The sequence below is a fragment of the Arachis hypogaea genome, chromosome 16 (genome assembly GCF_003086295.3).
Source record: "Arachis hypogaea cultivar Tifrunner chromosome 16, arahy.Tifrunner.gnm2.J5K5, whole genome shotgun sequence".
NCBI lineage: Eukaryota > Viridiplantae > Streptophyta > Magnoliopsida > Fabales > Fabaceae > Arachis > Arachis hypogaea.
In genome coordinates this window covers 102,658,030-102,683,697 of record NC_092051.1, presented here as the reverse complement: position 1 = coordinate 102,683,697, position 25,668 = coordinate 102,658,030, and the positions used below count along the sequence as shown (strand labels likewise).

The following is a 25,668-nucleotide window of genomic DNA, read 5'->3' as shown; positions in this document are numbered from 1 at the left end:
GAATTTTTATCTAATTTTAGGATTATTGAACAATTTTTTATGTATAAATTATAAATCTTAGTAGTTGTAAAAGAATAAGAATTTAAACAAAGAAAATTAATTATATTATCTCTAATTTTAAATTAGAATACTTGATTGAAAGCCAATTAGTAAATTGATAATTAAATAATATTTTTTAAAATATTTTTAAGGGATTAAATTAGATTTCAAATTTATACAATATACCCTAATTTGATTAAATTACCAAACCATAATTAACCAAAAAATCTCCAAATTAAACCCTAACACTAAAATCCCAAAACACATATACACACACTAACCTTAAACCCCCCAAGCTGCCACCCACACTCAGAAAGAAAGAAAGAAATGTAGAGGGAGAGAGGGAAAAATAAGAGGAAGGAGGAAAGGGGAAGAGGGAGGACAGCACTGGCAGGCAACACTGATGTCATACCGTCATGTCGCACACAGGAGGGAGGCCGAGGGAGAGCGGCACTGGGAGAGAGGGAGACACTAGCCAAGTCCGAGAGGGAGAAGATGCTGTCGAACTTGTCATCGTTGAGGTCATCATCGCCATTGTGGAGCTGCTTCGTCGCCGCTATCGTCGAGCACGAACCGAAGAGAGGGAAGACGCGTGTGAGGAGGCACTATGCTTGCGCCTTCATGCTTCTGTTGCTGAGTCTCACCCCGTTCGGTTGTCGTCCCAAGTGGTGTCGCAGTCGTTGTCGAGTTTAGTTGCGGCTTTCACGCGCTCCATCGCCGATGCTGGAGATGCAGTCGCCGAGCCTCTGACTGCCGGAGAACTACACTGTTGTCGCCGATATCCACTGCCGGTAAGGGTCTTACTTCTAGTTTCCGTTCTTTTGAATTCCTGGAACATTGTTGTTATTGAATAATTATTACAACCACCGTCGTCGATTTGCATGTAGTTGTCGGAGCCGTTCCTTACCGACGCCACTGCTGCCGAACCGTTGGAGCTCTGTCGCCGTTCATTTTGTCAAAAAAAGTACCGGTGTCATCACTGCTTTGTTCCATTTGGTAAAAATGATTATTTGGCTCTATTTTCTGTTTATCGTAATATTATATTACAAATTCTATTCTAATTCCACTTAATATCAATCCCGCTTTAAATCTAAATTATGTCAGATATGAGTTGTTGCTGTCGTATTTATCATGGTCGCTTGGAAATCATCAAGGCTACTGCTTTATTCTTTTGTTGCAGTAATTAAAACCTATTCCAAAACTATCACTGTTAGTGTTCTAATATATGTTATTGAGAATTTCGTAATGTTAACGTTCCAGGGTCGAGTTCCGGTAATTTCATGGTTGAAATAAAAGTTGTTTTTGTTGTGGAAGTAAACAAAGATGTGGATGCAGCCGCCGCTATTTCGGGCCAAGAGAAAAGGGATTTAACATGTTACAATCACTGCGGGCTTGATTCATCGAGGTGGGAGATTGTTTCAAAATTTAAAATATTTGGACTTGAATACCTGATGAGTTTAGTGAATTAATTCAAATGAATGAATGCATGTGATGCAAATGATTTTCTATTGTGGTTGAAGTTGTACCTAATTTGTTATTGATTTGTCGATTTCTGAAATTCGGGTGAAATTGATTAAATATGTTGAATTTGGTATTTGGATTGAAATTGATTGGTTTTGAATGACGGACTTGAAAATGTTGAATTAAAATGCTGATTTTGTTATGTTGAGGTTGAATTGAGGGAACCCGTGAAGGATGCAAACACCTGTTTTTAGGGGAGGTTCTGTCGGAATTTTTCTAAGAATTTGAAGAGTTTTGAAAGTTTTGGTTATGGTTTCAAAAATGAGTTTGGTTTGATTAAGTTATCAAAGGAGATATGTCTTGAATACTTTTAAAGATTTTAAAGAAAATTAGATTTTTATGATTTTGTTAATTTGTGATTTTTTACCCATTTGATTATTATATCAACAAAAAGAGATTTGATTTACTAGCTAAAGTTTTTAAAAAGGATAAATTAATCATAAATTTAAGGGTTTGGGAATAGGAGAGTGAATTTGAGATTTTAATAGAATTAAACATAAGAGTTGAGAGAAAGAGAGTTATTTTAAAGAATATGATGATCAATTTTGTGATGTTGATTTGGAGAAAAGCCGTGTGATGGTTAAGACAAATATTATGGGTTTAATGAATTGATTGGGTGTTAGGAAGAATGGATATGGTTTAGGGTTTTGGTGTACGGAATTGTGATCACACTTTTCATAACTCCGCACAACTAACCAGCAAGTGCACTGGGTCGTCCAAGTAATAAAACCTTACGCGAGTAAGGGTCGATCCCACAGAGATTGTCGGCTTGAAGCAAGCTATGGTCATCCTGTAAATCTTAGTCAGGCGGATTTAAATGGTTATGAGTTTTTGATAATTAAATGATAAATAAAACATAAAATTAAATAAGATACTTATGTAATTCATTGGTGGGAATTTCGGATAAGCGTTTGGAGATGCTTTGTTGCTTTTGAACCTCTGCTTTCCTATTGCTTTCTTTCAATCATGCGTGCTCCCTTCCATGGCAAGCTGTATGATCCTCTCGGATGAAAAATACCAGGTACGGCCTCTACACGGCTAATCAACTGTCGGATTTCTCGTCTCGGATGAAAAATACCAGGTACAGCTACCGCATGGCTAATCATCTGTTGGTTCTCACTAGCATCGGAATAGGATCTCTCTATCCTTTTGCACACTGTCACTGCGCCCAACATTCGCAAGTTTGAAGCTCGTCACAGTCATCCCTTCCCAGATCCTACTCGGAATACTACAGACAAGGTTTAGACTTTTCGGATCTCAGGAATGTTGCCAATTGGTTCTAGCCTATACCACGAAGATCCTAATCTCACAGACTCGGTCCGTGTATTAGAAACCCAAGAGAATATACTCCGGTTGTCGTCCAATGACTACGTTGAACATCATGTAGACCGCTTGTGGTTGTCAGGCACGCGGATCTTGGCTAAGCGAGTAACGGAGATAGTGGGTGATTGTCACGGGTCACCCCTTTATTCTAACTTAACTGAATTAAGTACGAGAGTATATCTTGGAGAAGAAGTAGGCGTGAATTGAAAGAGAAACAATAGTACTTGCATTAATTAATGAAGAACAGCAGAGCTCCACACCTTAATCTATGAGGTGTAGAAACTCCACTGTTGAAAATACATAAGAGAAAAAGGTCTAGGCATGGCTGAATGGCCAGCCTCCAAAACATGACCTATGGCATAAAATGTGTTCCAAAACTACGAATACAATAGTAAAAGTGCTATTTATACTAAACTAGTTACTAGGGATTACAGAAAATAAGTAACTAAGTGCAGATAGTGCAGAAATCCACTTTCGGGGCCCACTTGGTGTGTGCTTGGGCTGAGAATTGAGCTTTACACGTGCATAGGCCATTTCTAGAGTTAAATGCCAGCTTGGATGCCAAGTTGGGCGTTTAACTCCAGTTCTGGTGCCAGTTCTGGCGTTTTACGCCAGAAAAAGATTTCTAGTGGGCGTTTAGATGCCAGTTTGGGCCATCAAATCTCGGAAAAAGTATGGACTATTAAACATTGCTGGAAAGCCCAAGATGTCTACTTTTCAACTCAATTGAGAGCGCGCCAATTGGGCTTCTGTAGCTCCAGAAAATCCACTTTGAGTGCAGGAGGGTCAGAATCCAATAGCATCTGCAGTCCTTTCTCAGCCTCTGAATCAGATTTTTGCTCAGGTTCCTCAATTTCAGCCAGAAAATACCTGAAATTATAGAAAAACACACAAACTTATAGTAAAGTCCAGAAATGTGATTTTTGCATAAAAACTAATAAAAATATAATAAAAAGTAACTAAAACATACTAAAAACTATGTAAAAACAATGTCAAAAAGGGTATAAATTATCTGCTCATCAGGTTTGAACATGGATAAGGTTTGAGTGGTATTGAGCATTTAGAGAAGTTTGGATTGTCAATTTATAAAGTGATTAATTAGAGAAATGACTTAATAAAATTGAAGGGGTTATGCAATTTTTGAGTTAGATTATTGTGGGCTATGAATGATTATGTTTTATTTGAGTTAGTATACAACCTTGACCTCGAGTCTAGGGTGTCGTATTAGAGACCTCATACCCACAAGCCGTATGTAATGGCCCAAGCCTCACCTGATGAATGATAAGGAGTGCGGAGTAGAGTTTTGGCATAGTTATTGATGAGTTTGTTGAGGATTTTGATTTTAAGTTGAGATTATATGGATGATGATGAGAAGTGAGATTAATATAAAGATTATGATGAGAAGTTGATTAACTTGAGATATGTGCGAAAGATTATGATTGAGGATGATGAGGATGATTATGATAATGAAGGATGATGAGGATAGATTTTAATTATTATTGATGATGCATTGAAATGAGATTGAAGGTGAAATTGATAATGAAATTGATTCTAATTGAGATATATCTGCCTGAGTAGATGTAGTGGCATCGTTCCACTTGCTCTGAGTTATAGTTTGAGTCTTCCAGGGTAGATGTAGTGCTTCGCCCCCACTTGTTCCTGGTTGAGAATGATGTGATTTAAAAATTTATCTGAGTCACGAGTCTCCCTAGGTAGATGCAGTGGTTCGGTCCCACTTTTTCCAGGTTGAGATTTGAGATTCTATTGACCCTCCGTCGCAAGATGTGGCCGGACACTTATACCTTTCCGGATGTTCCCCGAATGTATTTGATATATGAATATGAATTTTGAGATTGGGGATGCGCACATGCAGGAACTGTACAGGGTTCACTACCGGACATGTCGGGTTAGCTGTATAACCGACATATGAGCTCATTAGCCATAGGACAGACATGCATCATATGCATTTGAATATTTTGTTTGGGTGTGCATTTAGTATTTGGTACGTCTTTGATCCTTTTCATTTCTTTAAATTATTCACCTTACGGATTGGTAAATTAAAGGAGTTTTCTTTACGACCTTTAAGTAAGTTTTGTCACATAGCTTTCCCAAAAGGTTATTTCAAAAACAAAACTAACTTTATAATGAAATTCTTTCGATTTGAAAGTATTTCTTTGCTTTGATGGTATTCCCTTCCCTCCTGAGAACTTGCAAGGATGATGTTCTCACCCTCTACAGATTTTCTTTTTCAGTGATAGGTTGAGGAATCTTTGGCGTGAAGCTGCGACCAAACTACAGAGCTTTATGTATAAATATATTTTCATTTTCTGCATTTGGTTTGGTTTTAGATTTTATTTTCCCCCTTGTCGATTATTGTTTTGGTTTTTAGAGGGGTAGGACTTGCATTTGATAAATTTTGAATCAGTTTATGTATTTAATATTATGTGGATATAATTATGTGATTACGTGGTTTAAATTAAAGACTTTTCGATTTTTAAATAAAAAATATGGTTGTATTCGCGAACGTTCAATATTAAATAAATATAGCATGAAATTAAAAGAATAGAGGTAGCTAATGCCTGGACTTTTAGTGCGATCATGAGGTGCTAAAAGTTAGGCTGTTACATTATGGTATCAGAGCAGTTCATCCTTATTAGAGCCTTGAGAATGGACTGATTATGCTTCATTGCATACTCTGAGTGTCTGTCATGTTGTAGGTCTTGTCCGGATAATAAGAACTAGAGCTTTATGCATATGATGTTAAGTCTAGCCAACTTAATGTTGATAGTTTATGTGTACGCAAACATTAATGGGTTATCATAGATAAAGTAGAATTAATAAGTGATGTGGTTCACGGGTTTTGGGACTATTAGGAATTAATTTCTGAAGTTGGTTCTATTTCGACGTATACTCTTTATTCGTACTTGGAGTTATCTCTTTCTCTATCAATTGTATTAGAATATCTTGTTCTTTATTTCTCTCATGAAATGTGATTGATTTAATTGCCAACCTTATCTTACCATTCATAGATTGTCTTTGCTTGGTTTTGTAACTGGTTGTTTCTTGAAACTTTTAAGACATTTACCCTTATCACTTGGATTTTTTATGGTGCAACAAATGATTCACAAATCTCTGGAAACATTAACCATTGACTTTAGCTACCCCTACTTGTGAGCTTTATATTCCTTTCTAACTGGTTGGTGTCAATGGATGCATTGTGAATCGTGCCATGTTATCTCACATATCATTTGTTTTTCTTTTCTTCATCTTGGAATTAATTGCTTCACTACTTCTTGAAAGAAAATTTGAATTTTATTATGCATAATCTAGTTGATCATGTTCTTAGTTTTCCCTTTTGATTCTTGTAATACGGTCATTGATTTTGCATTCCTCTACATGAGCTAGGAAACCCTTGAGGTGACTTGAACTTGCACCACTGTGATGCATAATAATTTATTTAATCCTCTCAAAATTTTTGTTTTAGAACTTTCTAAAGAAGTTTTGATTTGATTTTTTTCCTTCTTGGTTGTGTTACTCTAAGTTTGCTTGAATCTATTGGAATATTCATCTTAAGAGGCACGACGCACAATCCTTTAACCTTAAGCAGTTTTATTCTTCTACTCCATGTTCTGTATCTTATTTGTATCTTGCTCTATTATGACACTTTGTGTCTTATAGTATTCTCTTTGGATTTTTATTTAGGATCTTTTAAAGGAGTTTCATTTTTATTCTTCTTTGTCTGATTGTGCTGATGAACGAAACTGGCTCTGTACGTTTCGCATAGATATACTGGCAAGTGTACCGGGTCGCCCAAGTAATACCTTAGGTGAGTGAGGGTCGATCCCACGAAGATTGTTGGTTTGAGCAAGCAATGATTACCTTGCAGATCTTAGTCAGGCAGATAGAAAATATAGTTGTCACGAGAAAATGCATAAAATAGTGATGAGCGGATAATTTATACGCTTTTTGGCATTGTTTTTAGTATGTTTTTAGTAGGATCTAGTTACTTTTAGGGATGTTTTCATTAGTTTTTATGTTAAATTCACATTTCTGGACTTTACTATGAGTTTGTGTGTTTTTCTGTGATTTCAGGTATTTTCTGGCTGAAATTGAGGGACTTGAGCAAAAATCAAATTCAGAGGTTGAAAAAGGACTGCTGATGCTGTTGGATTCTGACCTCCCTGCACTCAAAGTGGATTTTCTGGAGCTACAGAACTCAAAATGGCGCGCTTCCAATTGCGTTGGAAAGTAGACATCCAGGGCTTTCCAGCAATATATAATAGTCCATACTTTGGCCAAGAATTAACGACGTAAACGGGCGTTCAACGCCAGCCTTCTGCCCAAATCTGGCGTCCAGCGCCAGAAAAGGATCCAAAACCAGAGTTGAACGCCCAAATTGGCACAGAAACTGGTGTTCAACTCCACAAATGGCCTCTGCACGTGCAACACTCAGGCTCAGCCCAAACACACACCAAGTGGGCCCAGGAAGTGGATTTATGCATCAATTACTTACTCATGTAAACCCTAGTGACTAGTTTATTATAAATAGGACCTTTTACTAATCTTTTGATCATCTTAGGATCTTAGGATCATCTTTGGACGCCTGGTTCTTAGATCAGAGGGGCTGGCCTCTCGGCCATGCCTGAACCTTCACTTATGTATTTTCATACGGTAGAGTTTCTACACTCCATAGATTAAGGTGTGGAGCTCTGCTGTTCTTCAAAGATTAATGCAAAGTACTTCTGTTTTCTATTCAATTCTTCTTATTTCGCTTCTAAGATATCCATTCGCACCCAAGAACGTGATGAAGGTGATGATTATGTGTGACTCTCATCATCCTTCCCCCTTATGAACGCGTGCCTGACAAACACTTCTGTTCTACATGAAATAAGCTAGAATGAATATCTCTTAGATCTCCTAACCAGAATCTTCGTGGCGTACGCTAGAATGATGGCGGCATTCAAGAGAATCCGGAAGGTCTAAACCTTGTCTGTGGTATTCTGAGTAGGATTCAATGATTGAATGACTGTGATGAGCTTCAAACTCGCGATTGTTGGGCGTTAGTGACAGACGCAAAAGGATAGTAAATCCTATTCCAGCATGATCGAGAACCGACAGATGAATAGCCGTGCCGTGACAGGGTACCGGTGCGTGAGCAGATTATTCACTGAGAGGATAAGATGAAGCCATTGACAAGGGTGATGCCTCCAGACGATTAGCCGTGCCGTGACAGGGCATTGGATCATTTTCCCGAGAGATGACCGAAAGTAGCCATTGACAGTGGTGATGTATCACATAAGGCCAGCCATGGAAAGGAGTAAGACTGATTGGATGAAGATAGCAGGAAAGCAGAGGTTCAGAGGAACGAAAAGCATCTCTATTCGCTTATCTGAAATTCCTGCGAATGAATCCGCCTGACTGAGATTTACAAGGTGACCATAGCTTACTTCATACCAACAATCTCCGTGGGATTCGACCCTTACTCACGTAAGGTATTACTTGGACGACCCAGTGCACTTGCTGGTTAGTTGTATCGAAGTTGTGACAATTATGAATTAAGATCAAAGCACCAAGCTTTGGAGCCATTACCAGGGATTGTTCGAGCCTGGACATCACAATTTCGTGCACCAAGTTTTTGGCGCCGTTGCCGGGGATTGTTCGAGTTTGGACAACTGACGGCTCATCTTGTTGCTCAGATTGGGTAATTTTCTTTTCGTTTTCTTTTCAAAAATTTTTTCAAAAATATTTTTCAAAAATTTTTCTTTTGTTTTCGAAAAAAAAAATGTTTTCAAAAATAAATTATTCTATGGCTTCAGAATTTTTAAGAATGAATTCTAGTGTTTCATGAAGCATGTTGAAGCCTGGCTGGCTGTAAAGCCATGTCTAAATTTATTTGGACTGAGGCTTGCAATTTGTTATCAAGAGCAATTTAGTTGTTGCTCATCTACCTGCTGCTGATCCATGATCACCTGCTGAAGCTTGGCTGGCCATTGGCCATGTCTAGTGTTTTGGACTGAAGCTTTCTTTGAAAGCTTGGCTGGCTAGTGAGCCATGTCTAATTCCTGGACTGAAGCTTTAGACTAACATGGCAAGATTCCTGGAATTCATATTAAAAATTTTTGGAATCCTTATTTTTCCTTTTAATTTTCGAAAAATATAAAATAAAAATCCAAAAAAATTAGAAAATCATAAAAATAAAAAATATTTTCTGTTTCTTGTTTGAGTCTTGAGTCATATCATAAGTTTGGTGTCACTTGCATATGCATCTTGCATTTTTTCGAAAATATCATGCATTCATAGTGTTCTTCATGATCTTCAAGTTGTTCTTGGTAAGTCTTCTTGTTTGATCTTGATGAATTTTTGTTTTGTGTCTTTTCATGTTTTTCATATGCATTCTTAAATTCTTAATGTCTAAGCATTAAAGAATTCTAAGTTTGGTGTCTTGCATGTCTTCTTTGCATTAGAAATTTTTCAAAAATATGTTCTTGATGTTCATCATGATCTTCAAAGTGTTCTTGGTGTTCATCTTGACATTCATAGCATTCTTGCATACATTCATTGTTTTGATCTAAAAATTTCATGCATTGCATAATTTTCATGTTTTTCATAAAAGTTTCAAAAATAAAAAAAAATATCTTCTCCTTTTTTCTCTCCTCAAATTCGAAAATTTGGATTGACTTTTTCAAAAATTTTTAAAATCAAATTGTTTCTCATGAGTCAAATCAAATTTTCAATTTGAAAATCTTATCTTTTTCAAAATCTTTTTCAAAAATCAAATCTTTTTCAAAATTTTTAGTTATTTTCGAAAATTCCAAAAATATTTTTCAAAAATCTTTTTCTTATTTTTACACCAAATTTTCGAAAATAACATAAACAATTAATGTTTTGATTCAAAAATTTGAAGTTTGTTACTTGCTTGTTAAGAAAGATTCAAACTTTAAGTTCTAGAATCATATCTTGTGATTTCTTATGAATCAAGTCATTAATTGAGATTTTAAAAAATCAAATCTTTTTCAAAACTAACTTCAATCATATCTTTTCAAAAATATCTTCTTATCTTATCTTTTTCAAAAATATCTTTTCAAAATATCTTTCCTAACCTCCTAACTACTTATCTTTTCAAAATTGGTTTTCAAAATTTGTTTCAACTAACTAACAAACTTTTTGTTTGTTTCTTAACTTTTTCAAAACCACCTAACTAACTCTCTCTCTCTCATTTTCGAAAATATCTCTCCCCTTTTTCAAAATTTCTTTTTAATTTATTAATTATTTTAATTTTTAAAACTTAATTTTCGAAAATTACTAACAACTTTTCAAAAACTATTTTCAAAAATCACTAACTCCTTTTCAAAAATAATATTCGAAAATTCCCTCCTTCTCCCTCATTCTATTCTATTTATTCATTCATATCCTAACATCTCATCTCACATCTCTTCCATTCTCACAGTTGTGTTTCTTCCTTTATATTACATTCTTTATCTCCCCCTTCTCTTCCACTCACAAAGGGATCCCTATACTGTGGTATAGAGGATCTCTATTATTATTATCATTTTTCTGGCCATTCTTCCTTGTCATATGAGCAGGAGCAAGGATAAGAACATTCTTGTGGAAGCAGATCCAGAACCTGAAAGGACTCTGAAGAGAAAATTAAGAGAAGCTAAAATACAACAATCCAGAGATAACCTTTCAGAAATTTTCGAACAGGCAGAGGAGATGGCAGCCGAAAATAATAATAATGTAAGGAAGATGCTTGGTGACTTTACTGCACCTAATTCCAATTTACATGGAAGAAGCATCTCCATTCCTGCCATTGGAGCAAACAACTTTGAGCTGAAACCTCAATTAGTTTCTCTGATGCAGCAGAACTGCAAGTTTCATGGACTTCCATCTGAAGATCCTTTTCAGTTCTTAACTGAATTCTTGCAGATATGTGATACTGTTAAGACTAATGGAATAGATCCTGAAGTCTACAGGCTCATGCTTTTCCCTTTTGCTGTAAGAGACAGAGCTAGATTATGGTTGGATTCTCAACCTAAAGACAGCCTGAACTCTTGGGATAAGCTGGTCACGGCTTTCTTAGCCAAGTACTTTCCTCCTCAAAAGCTGATCAAGCTTAGAGCTGATGTTCAAACCTTCAGACAGAAAGAAGGTGAATCTCTCTATGAAGCTTGGGAAAGATACAAACAGTTGACCAAAAAGTGTCCTTTTGACATGCTTTCAGAATGGACCATCCTGGATATATTCTATGATGGTCTGTCTGAGCTATCAAAGATGTCACTGGACACTTCTGCAGGTGGATCCATTCACCTAAAGAAAACGCCTGCAGAAGCTCAAGAACTCATTGACATGGTTGCTAATAACCAGTTCATGTACACTTCTGAAAGGAATCCTGTGAATAATGGGACGCCTATGAAGAAGGGAGTTCTTGAAGTTGATACTCTGAATGCCATATTGGCTCAGAATAAAATATTGACTCAGCAAGTCAATATGATCTCTCAGAGTCTGCATGGAATGCAAGCTGCATCCAACAGTACTCAAGAGGCATCTTCTGAAGAAGAAGCCTATGATCCTGAGCACCCTGTAATAGCAGAGGTAAATTACTTAGGTGAACCTTATGGAAACACCTATAACTCAACATGGAGAAATCATCCAAATTTCTCATGGAAGGATCAAAAGCCCCAACAAGGCTTTAATAATGGTGGAAGAAACAGGTTTAGCAATAGCAAGCCTTTTCCATCATCAACTCAGCAACAGACAGAGAACTCTGGACAAAACGCTTCTAATTTAGCAAATCTAGTCTCTGATCTATCTAAGGCCACTGTAAGTTTCATGAATGAAACAAGGTCTTCCATTAGAAATTTGGAAGCACAAGTGGGCCAGCTGAGTAAAAGGATCACTGAAATCCCTCCTAGTACTCTCCCAAGCAATACAGAAGATAACCCAAAAGGAGAGTGCAAGGCCATTGACATAAGTGCCATGGCCGAACCTGTGAGGAAAGGAGAGGACGTGAATCCCAAGGAGGAAGACCTCCTGGGACGTCCAGTGATCAATAAGGAGCTTCCCTCTGGGGAATCAAAGGACTCTGAGACTCATCTAGAGACTATAGAGATCCCATTGAACCTCCTTATGCCCTTCATGAGCTCTGATGAGTATTCCTCTTCTGAAGAGAATGAGGATGTCACTGAAGAGCAAACTGCCAAGTTTCTTGGTGCAATCATGAAGCTGAATGCCAAATTGTTTGGCATTGATGCTTGGGAAGTTGAACCTCCCTTGTTCATCAATGAACTAAGTGATCTGGATCAACTGACATTGCCTCAGAAGAGACAGGATCCTGGAAAGTTCATAATCCCTTGTACCATAGGCACCATGATCTTTAAGGCTCTGTGTGACCTTGGTTCAGGGATAAACCTCATGCCCCTCTCTGTAATAGAGAAACTGGGAGTCTATGGGGTGCAAGCTGCTAAAATCTCACTAGAGATGGCAGACAGCTCAAGAAGACAGGCTTATGGACAAGTAGAAGATGTATTAGTAAAGGTTGAAGGCCTTTACATACCTACTGATTTCATAGTCCTGGATACTGGAAAGGAAGAGGATGAATCTATCATCCTAGGAAGACCTTTCCTGGCCACAGCAAGAGCTGTGATTGATGTTGACAGAGGTGAAATATTCCTTCAATGGAATGAGAACTCCCTTGTATTCAAAACTCAAGGATCTCCCTCTGCAACCATGGGGAGGAAGCAGGAAAAGCTTCTCTCCAAGCAGAGTCAACCAGAGCCCCCACAGTCAAACTCTAAGTTTGGTGTTGGGAGGCCACAACCAAACTCTAAGTTTAGTGTTGAACTCCCATATCCAAACTCTAAGTTTGGTGTTGGAGAGTCTCAACAAAGCTCTGCACATCTGTGAGGCTCCATGAGAGCCCACTGTCAAGCTATTGACATTAAAGAAGCGCTTGTTGGGAGGCAACCCAATGTTTATCTAATTCTTATTTTTATTGTTTTTCATGTTTTCTTAGGTTCATGATCATGTGGAGTCACAAAATAAATAGAAAAATTGAAAACGGAATCAAAAACAGCAGAAGAAAAATCACACCCTGGAGGAGCATCTGTCTGGCGTTCAGCGCCAGAACAGAGCATGGTTCTGGTGCTGAACGCCCAAAATGGGCAGCTTCTGGGCGCTGAACGCCAGAACAGGCATAGTTCTGGCGTTCAACGCCAGAAATGGCACACAAATGGGCGTTGAATGCCCAAAATGGCCACCAACCTGGCGCTGAACGCCCAGAGTTGGATACAAAGGCATTTTTACATGCCTAATGGTGCAGGGATGTAAATCCTTGAACACCTCAGGATCTGTGGACCCCACAGGATCCACTCAGGATCTGTGGACCCCACAGGATCCCCACCTACCTCCACTCACTTCTTCTCACCACTCTCTTTCACACAACCCCATAAACACTCTTCCCAAAAAAAAAAAAAAAAAAAAACCCCTCACCAATCACCTCAATCTCTCTTCCCCACTAAACCTTCACCACTCACATCCATCTCCTCTTCCCCATAAACCTACCTCATAAACTCCACCTACCATCAAAATTCAAAACCAATTTCCCACCCAAACCCACCCATATGGCCGAACCTTAACCCCCCTCCCTTCCCTATATAAAGACCTCCATTCTTCATCAAATTCACACAAGACACCCCTCTACACTCCTCTTGGCCGAAACCTCATCTCCCTCTCCCTCTCCATATTTCTTCTTCTTCTTCTTCTTCTATTCTTTTGTTTATTGCTCGAGGGCGAGCAATATTCTAAGTTTGGTGTGGTTAAAGCATAGCTTTTTTGTTTTTCCATTACCATTGATGGCATCTAAGACCGGAGAATCCTCTAGAAGAGGGAAAGGGAAGACAAAAGCTTCCACATCCGAGTCATGGGAGATGGAAAGGTTCATCTCCAAAGCCCATCAAGACCACTTCTATGATGTTGTGGCCAAGAAGAAGGTGATCCCTGAGGTCCCTTTTAAACTCAAAAGAAATGAGTATCCGGAAATCCGACATGAAATTCAAAGAAGAGGTTGGGAAGTTCTAACAAAACCCATCCAACAAGTCGGCATCCTAATGGTTCAAGAGTTCTATGCCAATGCATGGATCACCAAGAACCATGATCAAAGTAAGAACCCGGATCCAAAGAACTATGTTATAATGGTTCGGGGGAAATACTTAGATTTTAGTCCGGAGAATGTGAGGTTGGCGTTCAACTTGCCATACATGGAAGAGAACGCATGCCCCTACACAAGGAGGGTCAACTTTGATCAAAGGTTGGACCAAGTCCTTATGGACATATGTGTAGAAGGAGCTCAATGGAAGATTGACTCCAAAGGCAAGCCGGTTCAACTAAGAAGATTGGACCTCAAGCCTATAGCTAGAGGATGGTTGGAGTTTATTCAATGCTCAATCATTCCCACTAGCAACCGGTCTGAAGTTACTATAGACCGGGCCATCATGATCCATAGCATCATGATTGGAGAAGAGGTGGAATTTCATGAGATTATACCTTAAGAACTCTACAAGGTGGCTGACAAGTCCTCCACTATGGCAAGGTTAGCCTTCCCTCACCTCATTTGCCACCTATGCAATTCAGCTAGGATTGACATAGAGGGAGATATTCTCATTAAAGAGGACAAGCCCATCACTAAGAAAAAGATGGAGCAAGCAAGAGAGCCCACTCATGGAGCTCAAGAGGCGTATGAAGCTCATCACCATGAGATTCCGGAAATGCCTCAAATGCACTTTCCTCCACAAAACTATTGGGAGCACATCAACACCTCCCTAGAAGAATTGAGTTCCAATATGGGACAACTAAGGGTGGAACATCAAGAGCACTCCATCATGCTCCATGAAATAAGAGAAGATCAAAAAGCAATGAGGGAGGAGCAACAAAGACAAGGAAGAGACATAGAAGAGCTCAAGGACATCATTGGTTCCTCAAGAAGGAAACGCCACCATCACTAAGGTGGATTCATTCCTTGTTCTTGCTTTCTCTGTTTTTCGTTTTCTATGTTATGTTCTTATCTATGTTTGTGCCTTCATTACATGATCATTAGTAGTTAGTAACTTTGTCTTAAAGATATAAATGTCCTATGAATCCATCACCTCTCTTAAATGAAAAATGTTTTAATTCAAAAGAACAAGAAGTACATGAGTTTCGAATTTATCCTTGAACTTAGCTTAATTATATTGATGTGGTGACAATGCTTCTTGTTTTCTGAATGTATGCTTGAACAGTGCATATGTCTTTTGAAGTTGTTGTTTAAGAATGTTAAATATGTTGGCTCTTGAAAGAATAATGACTAGGAGACATGTTATTTGATAATCTGAAAAATCATAAAAATGATTCTTGAAGCAAGAAAAAGCAGCAAAGAACAAAGCTTGCAGAAAAAAAAAAAAGAAAAAAAAGTAGGCGAAAAAAAAAATATAAAAAAAAAAGAAAAAGAAAAAGCAAGCAGAAAAAGCCAATAACCCTTAAAACCAAAAGGCAAGGGCAAATAAAAAGGATCCCAAGGCTTTGAGCATCAGTGGATAGGAGGGCCTAAAGGAATAAAATCCTGGTCTAAGCGGCTAAACCAAGCTGTCCCTAACCATGTGCTTGTGGCGTGAAGGTGTCAAGTGAAAACTTGAGACTGAGCGGTTAAAGTCAAGGTCCAAAGCAAAAGAAGAGTGTGCTTAAGAACCTTGGACACCTCTAATTGGGGACTTTAGCAAAGCTGAGTCACAATCTGAAAAGGTTCACCCAATTATGTGTCTGTGGCATTTATGTATCCGGTAGTAATACTGGAAAACAAAGTGCTTAGGGCCACGGCCAAGACTCATAAAGAAGCTGTGTTCAAGAATCATCATACTGAACTAGGAAAGTCAATAACACTATTCGAAATCTAAAGTTCCTATAGAAACCAATCATTCTAAACTTCAATGGATAAAGTGAGATGCCAAAACTATTCAAGAGGCAAAAAGCTATAAGTCCCGCTCATATGATTGGAGCTATGTTTCATTGATAGTTTGGAATTTATAGTATATTCTCTTCTTTTTTTTCCTATTTGATTTTTAGTTGCTTGGGGACAAGCAACAATTTAAGTTTGGTGTTGTGATGAGCGGATAATTTATACGCTTTTTGGCATTGTTTTTAGTATGTTTTTAATAGGATCTAGTTACTTTTAGGGATGTTTTCATTAGTTTTTATGTTAAATTCACATTTCTGGACTTTACTATGAGTTTGTGTGTTTTTCTGTGATTTCAGGTATTTTCTGGCTGAAATTGAGGGACTTGAGCAAAAATCAGATTCAGAGGTTGAAAAAGGACTGCTGATGCTGTTGGATTCTGACCTCCCTGCACTCAAAGTAGATTTTCTGGAGCTACAGAACTCAAAATGGCGCGCTTCCAATTGCGTTGGAAAGTAGACATCCAGGGCTTTCCAGCAATATATAATAGTCCATACTTTGGCCAAGAATTGACGACGTAAACTGGCGTTCAACGCCAGCCTTCTGCCCAAATCTGGCGTCCAGCGCCAGAAAAGGATCCAAAACCAGAGTTGAACGCCCAAACTGGCACAGAAACTGGCGTTCAACTCCACAAATGGCCTCTGCACGTGCAACACTCAGGCTCAGCCCAAACACACACCAAGTGGGCCCAGAAAGTGGATTTATGCATCAATTACTTACTCATGTAAACCCTAGTGACTAGTTTATTATAAATAGGACCTTTTACTAATCTTTTGATCATCTTAGGATCTTAGGATCATCTTTGGACGCCTGGTTCTTAGATCAGAGGGGCTGGCCTCTCGGCCATGCCTGAACCTTCACTTATGTATTTTCATACGGTAGAGTTTCTACACTCCATAGATTAAGGTGTGGAGCTCTGCTGTTCTTCAAAGATTAATGCAAAGTACTTCTGTTTTCTATTCAATTCTTCTTATTTCGCTTCTAAGATATCCATTCGCACCCAAGAACGTGATGAAGGTGATGATTATGTGTGACGCTCATCATCCTTCCCCCTTATGAACGCGTGCCTGACAAACACTTCCGTTCTACATGAAATAAGCTAGAATGAATATCTCTTAGATCTCCTAACCAGAATCTTCGTGGCGTACGCTAGAATGATGGCGGCATTCAAGAGAATCCGGAAGGTCTAAACCTTGTCTGTGGTATTCTGAGTAGGATTCAATGATTGAATGACTGTGATGAGCTTCAAACTCGCGATTGTTGGGCGTTAGTGACAGACGCAAAAGGATAGTAAATCCTATTCCAGCATGATCGAGAACCGACAGATGAATAGCCGTGCCGTGACAGGGTACCGGTGCGTGAGCAGATTATTCACTGAGAGGATAAGATGAAGCCATTGACAAGGGTGATGCCTCCAGACGATTAGCCGTGCCGTGACAGGGCATTGGATCATTTTCCCGAGAGATGACCGAAAGTAGCCATTGACAGTGGTGATGTATCACATAAGGCCAGCCATGGAAAGGAGTAAGACTGATTGGATGAAGATAGCAGGAAAGCAGAGGTTCAGAGGAACGAAAAGCATCTCTATTCGCTTATCTGAAATTCCTGCGAATGAATCTACATAAGTATCTCTATCCCTTTTATTGTTTATTTTAATCTAATAAAGTATCATGTTTAAATCCGCCTGACTGAGATTTACAAGGTGACCATACCTTACTTCATACCAACAATCTCCGTGGGATTCGACCCTTACTCACGTAAGGTATTACTTGGACGACCCAGTGCACTTGCTGGTTAGTTGTATCGAAGTTGTGACAATTATGAATTAAGATCAAAGCACCAAGCTTTGGAGCCATTACCAGGGATTGTTCGAGCCTGGACATCACAATTTCGTGCACCAAGTTTTTGGCGCCGTTGCCGGGGATTGTTCGAGTTTGGACAACTGACGGCTCATCTTGTTGCTCAGATTGGGTAATTTTCTTTTCGTTTTCTTTTCAAAAATTTTTTCAAAAATTTTTCTTTTGTTTTTGAAAAAAAAAATGTTTTCAAAAATAAATTATTCTATGGCTTCAGAATTTTTAAGAATGAATTCTAGTGTTTCATGAAGCATGTTGAAGCCTGGCTGGCTGTAAAGCCATGTCTAAATTTATTTGGACTGAGGCTTGCAATTTGTTATCAAGAGCAATTTAGTTGTTGCTCATCTACCTGCTGCTGATCCATGATCACCTGCTGAAGCTTGGCTGGCCATTGGCCATGTCTAGTGTTTTGGACTGAAGCTTTCTTTGAAAGCTTGGCTGGCTAGTGAGCCATGTCTAATTCCTGGACTGAAGCTTTAGACTAACATGGCAAGATTCCTGGAATTCATATTAAAAATTTTTGGAATCCTTATTTTTCCTTTTAATTTTCGAAAAATATAAAATAAAAATCCAAAAAAATTAGAAAATCATAAAAATAAAAAATATTTTCTGTTTCTTGTTTGAGTCTTGAGTCATATCATAAGTTTGGTGTCACTTGCATATGCATCTTGCATTTTTTCGAAAATATCATGCATTCATAGTGTTCTTCATGATCTTCAAGTTGTTCTTGGTAAGTCTTCTTGTTTGATCTTGATGAATTTTTGTTTTGTGTCTTTTCATGTTTTTCATATGCATTCTTAAATTCTTAATGTCTAAGCATTAAAGAATTCTAAGTTTGGTGTCTTGCATGTCTTCTTTGCATTAGAAATTTTTCAAAAATGTGTTCTTGATGTTCATCATGATCTTCAAAGTGTTCTTGGTGTTCATCTTGACATTCATAGCATTCTTGCATACATTCATTGTTTTGATCTAAAAATTTCATGCATTGCATAATTTTCATGTTTTTCATAAAAGTTTCAAAAATCAAAAAAAATATCTTCTCCTTTTTTCTCTCCTCAAATTCGAAAATTTGGATTGACTTTTTCAAAAATTTTTAAAATCAAATTGTTTCTCATGAGTCAAATCAAATTTTCAATTTGAAAATCTTATCTTTTTCAAAATCTTTTTCAAAAATCAAATCTTTTTCAAAATTTTTAGTTATTTTCGAAAATTCCAAAAATATTTTTCAAAAATCTTTTTCTTATTTTTACACCAAATTTTCGAAAATAACATAAACAATTAATGTTTTGATTCAAAAATTTGAAGTTTGTTACTTGCTTGTTAAGAAAGATTCAAACTTTAAGTTCTAGAATCATATCTTGTGATTTCTTATGAATCAAGTCATTAATTGAGATTTTAAAAAATCAAATCTTTTTCAAAACTAACTTCAATCATATCTTTTCAAAAATATCTTCTTATCTTATCTTTTTCAAAAATATCTTTTCAAAATATCTTTCCTAACCTCCTAACTACTTATCTTTTCAAAATTGGTCTCCATCTGTGTGTTAAGTGTTTCAGGCTTTATAGGGCAGGAATGGCTTAGAGAATGGAGAGGAAGCTTGCAAAAAATGGAAGGAACACAAGAAACCAAAGAGATAACCAGCGAGTACCGTCGCGCACACATGGCTCACGCGAGCACGCGGAATTGAGAAATTGGCAGCGACGCGTGCGCGTGCCTGACGCGTACGCGTGGATTGGAGTCTGCACAAAAGATGTGCACGCGTGGTTGACGCGTACGCATGACATGAAAATTTGCCAAATGACGCGCACGCGTGACTGACGTGTACGCGTGACCTGCGCGATCTGCAGAAATAACAGAAAATGCTGGGGGTGATTTCGGGCCGAGTTTTGACCCAGTTTTCGGCTCAGAAACACAGACTAGAGCCAAGGAACCTGCAGAGACTCGACAGACATTCACACATTCTCATTAGGATAGTTTTAGGTTTTTAGATCTGAATCTAAAGAGAAAATTACCCTTCCTCTAGGTTTTCTTTACATTCATAGTTTATTAGTTTTATGCTTTTGCTTTTGGATATTGAAGAGTCATCACCTCCGTTGAAGATACTATTCTAGTTTGTTTCCTTACTCTTTTATTTATGCCATATTCTTAATTCTTGTTTAGAGTTACAATTGGATTATTTTCATGGATTGTTAATGCAAAGGATTACTTTTACTTTTAATTAATTTTGAATCCCTATTTTATTTAAATTATCATGTCTCTTTTCTATTCCAAACTCCCAATAACGAAGATGGTATCCATATCAATAGAGTAGATTCCCTACTTGACATGGGGGTTGTTAAGAGGAGACACTTGAGTTGGAATGCTTAATTGATTAGTTAAATTGGAAGTTGTTGGCTAATTCTGTATTTACTAACGCTAGACCTTCCCAAGGGAGAGGACTAGGATTTACGAATAAGAGTTAGCTCAATCACTTGACTTTCCTTTATTTAGTAAGGGTTAACTAAGTGAAAACAACAACCTCTTTATACTACACTTGAGAGAATTCCAATAAGGATAGAACTTCCAATTAATCATTCCCCCAGTCAAGGCTTTTTATTTTGAATAATATAAATTCCTTTTAATTTTCATTGCACTTAATTACAATTATTTATTTTCTGTCATTCAACTCTCAAAATTCTAGGAAAACTCCAGATTAATAACTTAGCACCCTTTCTAGCAACTCATTGGGAGACGACCTTTCTAAATTTTTATTATAAATTTTTGACTCATACTCATTGATGAGGTAGATTTTTGCTGGTTAAGAGCTATACTCGCAACACTGTTCTATTATATTATAATCTCTTAATTGGCCTAATTTCTGCCACGCATCAATTTTTGGCGCCGTTGCTGGGGAGTTGCAATTGTGTGCTGAATTATTAATTAGTGTACATATTTTTATTTTATTTGCATATTTTATTTTTGTTACCATGAGCTGTATGTTTCTTTCATTGAATGACGTGTTCACTGCCTGATCCGAGCTTAGCTGCATTTGATTCTGAAATTGAAAGAACTATTTCACATATTAGGCGAGCCCGGCGCAGGTTAGCCTCTAAGGGTGGTGAAATGATTGTTATTGATTCACCAGTCTCATCTGAGGGCGAATCTGAACTGCCATCTGAGGAAGAAATAAGCTACTTTACTACTGATTCAGTTGACTCACGTGCAGATAGAATGGCAGCACCTATGAGGATTACTCTCCAGGAAGCTGGAGCCCCAGATTTTACACTACAGCCGTATCAAGTGCATCATCCAACTCTGGCTGCAGATTTTGAACTGAAGACTGCACTAATCAACTTGATGCCCAAGTTTCATGGCTTACCTGCTCAAGAGCCTATCAAGCACCTAAGGGATTTTCAGACTGCCTGTTCTACTATTAGGCGTCATGGTGCAAATAAAACTTCTATTCTGTTAACCGCCTTCCCGTTTTCTCTCGAAGAAAAGGCGAGGGAGTGGTACTACTCTCAACCTGAAGCAACTGTTACCAACTGGGATATGCTCAGGAGAGAATTCCTGAAAAATACTTTCCAGCTGAAGTTACAGATAGATTGAGGAAAGAGATTTCCTGCATTATTCAAGGAGAAATAGAGACTCTCTATGAGTATTGGGAGCGCTTTAAGAACCTTCTGGACGCATGCCCCCATCACATGATTGATAGGTTAGTGTTGATCAGCTACTTCACTCAGGGCATGAAGCCTCGGGATAAGACTACACTAGATGGTGCTAGTAATGGTTTCTCTGAAAAAGTACAAGACCACAGATGAAGCATCGCAACTAATCAGCGACTTAGCTGAGTCTACTAGAAATCACAGACACAGGAACAGCCACTCAAAGACTGTTGCAGAGGTTTCCTCTAGTAGTGAGACTACTGTCGTTACACAAGCTATATGTGAAATGACCAACCTACTGAAGCAGATGCAGTTGAATCAACAACAAACTCAGCCTTCCCCACCACAACAAAGCCAACAGCTAGTCCCCCAAAGAATATGCGGAATCTGTGCTTATTATAGTCATTACACTGATGAGTGCCCGCAGCTCCAACAAGAAGACAACACTGTGGTAGCTACTCATAACTTCTATGACCGCCCGAATCAAGGATACAATCAACAAGGCGACAACTACAACCTAGGTGGGAACTATAACCAAAGATGGCAAGATAACTCCAACCAAGGTTGGAGAGATAATTCCAACCATGGCTGGAGGGACAACTATAATAGAGGAAGCAGAGACAACAATGGAAATCAGAGGTGGAATAACAATAACAGACAGCAGAATCAGAACCAGCCTTACAGAGCACCTCACCTGAGGCAGTCACAAGGACCCCAGCACAACCAACAACAGGCCCCTCAGATCACTTATCCTACTTCCTCATCAAATTACGAGATGCTTTGTTCTCTTGCACAAGGACAACAAGACATGCAAACTACACTGAACTCTACTCTAAATGGTCTGAATGCCACTTTACAAGCTCTCGTTTCCCAAATAGATTCATTACCTGCTTCCACCAACCAACCTTCAAGCTCCAGTGGAATTCCTTCTCAACCCTTACCTAACCCCAAGGGTGGCATCAATGCCATCACTCTGAGATCCAGAACCACACTTCAAGAGAGGAATCATGAGGAGCCAAGCCCAATAGAACATGCCGCAGTTGAAGATATAGTTGAAGTGGAAGATGCTGAAGAGGAAAAAGAAGTACAAGACAAGGTTGAAGAAGAAGTAGCTCAGCAAAGGAATGGAGCACCAAAGGATGCAGAGGCTGCAAATGGCGCCATTCCTATTCCATTTCCACACCTTGCAAGGAATTCCAGGAAGCAGATGGAACTTGATCCCAAAATGGTAGAAATTTTCAAAAAGGTTGAGGTAACTGTTCCCCTTTTTGATGTTATTCAACAAGTACCTAAATATGCAAAGTTTCTGAAAGATTTGTGCATACATAAAGATAAAATTAATGAATTAAAAACTATTCCTTTAGGTAGTTCTATATCTGCTTTAATGGGAGGTATATCTGAAAAATGTAGTGACCCAGGTCCATGCATGGTTAACTGTACCATTGGAGGTGTAATATTTTCTGACTGCATGTGTGATTTAGGAGCGTGTGTTAGTATAATGCCATTGTCTATATATGATGCTTTGAGGCTCCCTCCCTTAAAAAGGTCGGCAGCTCATTTTGTGTTAGCAGATAAAAGTATTATTACAGTAGTTGGAATTGCTGAAGATGTATTAGTGAGCATTAAAGGGCTCACATTTTCCATTGACTTCTATATCCTAGAAATGCCCCCTAATGACTCAGGAAGACCATAATCAATCCTGCTTGGAAGACCATTCCTGAAGATTTCGAAGTACAAGCTGGATGCATTCTCAGGAACTTACTCCTTTGAGATAGATGGCAGAGCAGTGAGTTTCAGTTTAAATGAAGCTATGAAGCACCCGCCGGAAGATCATTCTATCTTCCAGTGCGACATCATTGATGAAACTGTAGCTGAAGTTCACCAAGAAGAAGTAGAAGAGAAGTATATGGAGTAAGGTCAAAGTGTGGGGACACCCTCTGAACATAATGAAGACACCGTGCCAATATCACTAGCCCTGGATGATCCAGAGCCTAGCCATGAGCAGAAATTGGAATTAAAGCCACTTCCTCCCCACCTCAAGTATGCTTACCTTGAGGATAATCAGAGATTCCCAGTTATCATTGCAAGGGAACTCACTTCCCAACAAGAGGAGCAACTGCTTAGTGTGCTGAGAAAACATAAGAAAGCAATTGGGTGGAGTCATGAGCGGATAATTTATACGCTTTTTGGCATTGTTTTAGTATGTTTTTAGTATATTTTAGTTAGTTTTTATTATGTTTTTATTACTTTTTATTCAAAAACCATATTTCTGGACTTTACTATGAGTTTGTGTGTTTTCTATGATTTCAGGTATTTTCTGGCTGAAATTGAGGGACCTGAGCAAAAATCTGATTCAGAGGCTGAAAAAGGACTGCAGATGCTGTTGGATTCTGACCTCCCTGCACTCGAAGTAAATTTTCTGGAGCTACAGAAACCCAATTGGTGCGCTCTCAATTGCGTTGGAAAGTAGACATCTTGGGCTTTTCAGAAATATATAATAGTTTATACTTTGCCCGAGATTTGATGGCCCAAATCGGCGTTCCAAATCAGCATAGAAATTCTGGCGTCAAAACGCCAGAACTGGCATAAAAACTGGAGTTAAACGTCCAAACTAGCACAAAAGCTGGCGTTTAACTGCAAGAAAAGTCTCTACACATGAAAGCTTCAATGCTCAGCCCAAGCACAAACCAAGTGGGCCCCGGAAGTGGATTTTTACACTAAACACCCTAGCTTACTCATTTTCTGTAACCCTAGGTCACTAGTTGATTATAAAAATCACTTTTAGTGATTCATTTTGTACCTCATGACATTCTACATGTTTCATATTGTATCTTCTACGGCATGAGTCTCTAAACCCCATTGTTGGGGGTGAGGAGCTCTATTGTTCTTCATGAATTAATGCAATTACTACTGTTTTCCATTCTATCACGCTTGCTTCTATTCTAAGATATTCATTCGCACTTTAACCTGATGAATGTGATGATCCGTGACAATCATCATCATTCTCACCTATGAACCGTGCCTGACAACCACCTCCGTTCTACATGCAATCAAGCTTGAATGTGTATCTCTTGGGTTTCTAATCTAAGATTGGAACCTTCGTGGTATAGGCTAGAATTACTGGCGGCCATTCCTGAGATCCGGAAAGTCTAAACCTTGTCTGTGGTATTTTGAGTAGGATCTGGGAAGGGATGACTGTGACGAGCTTCAAACTCGCGAGTGTTGGGCGTAGTGACAGACGCAAAAGGATCAATGGATCCTATTTCGACATGATCGAGAACCGACAGATGATTAGCCGTGCGGTGACAGCGCATTTGGAACATTTTCACTGAGAGGACGGGAAGTAGCCATTGACAACGGTGATGCCCAACATAAAGCTTGCCATGGAAGGAGCCTTGCGTGCATGAAGAAGAAGACAGTAGGAAAGCAAAGATTTAGAGGACAAAGCATCTCCAAAACCTCAACCTATTCTTCATTACTGCATAACAAGTATTTATTTCATGTTCTTTTACTTTTTACAATTAAATCTAAGAATTATTGATATCCTGACTAAGAGTTACAAGATAACCATAGCTTGCTTCAAGCCGACAATCTCCGTGGGATCGACCCTTACTCACGTAAGGTATTACTTGGACGACCCAGTGCACTTGCTGGTTAGTTGTGCGGAGTTGCAAAAGTGTGATTGTAATTTCGTGCACCAAGTTTTTGGCGCCGTTGCCAGGGATTGTTCGAGTTTGGACAACTGACGGTTTATTTTGTTGCTTAGATTAGGAATAATTTATTTTTGTTGGTTTAGAGTCACTTAATTTTTGAGTCCTTTATTTGAGTTTAGTTTCATATTTTAAGTTTGGTGTCAATTGCATGTTTTTATTTTCTTTCAATTTTTCGAATTTGCATGTTCCTAGTTCTTCTTGATTTCTAAAAATTTTAAGTTTAGTGTCTTCTTTGTGTTTTCCTTTAAATTTTCGAAAATTTGTGTTTGATTTTCTAAAAATTTTAAGTTTGGTGTCCCTTGTGCTTTTATTTACTTAAAGAAAAAAAACTTCAAAAATTTGTTCTTGGTGTTCATCTTGATCTTCAAAGTGTTCTTGGTGTTCATCTTGACATTCAAAGTTTTCTTGTTTGTTCTCTTTGTTTTGATCTAAAATTTCTAAGTCTAGTGTCATTTTGTTGTTTTTCTCTTTCCTCATTAAAATTCAAAAATAAAAAAAATATCTTTTCCTTATTCTATTCATAAATTTCGAAATTTTGCATTAAATTAGTCAAAGATTTTCAAAATCATATCTTTTTTTTAGTCAAGTC

General features: G+C 38.2%; 2 non-coding genes across 2 annotated transcripts; both read right to left on the bottom strand.

Moving 5' to 3' along the window:
• Positions 1 to 10,992: 10,992 nt before the first annotated feature.
• LOC112761584 (small nucleolar RNA R71) lies at positions 10,993 to 11,100 on the bottom strand. Its single transcript, XR_003181972.1, has one exon. It is a non-coding gene; the product is annotated as a small nucleolar RNA R71 (small nucleolar RNA).
• Positions 11,101 to 21,303: 10,203 nt separating this feature from the next.
• On the bottom strand, positions 21,304 to 21,407 carry LOC112760855 (small nucleolar RNA R71). Its single transcript, XR_003181274.1, has one exon. It is a non-coding gene; the product is annotated as a small nucleolar RNA R71 (small nucleolar RNA).
• Between the last annotated feature and the right edge of the window lie 4,261 nt (positions 21,408 to 25,668).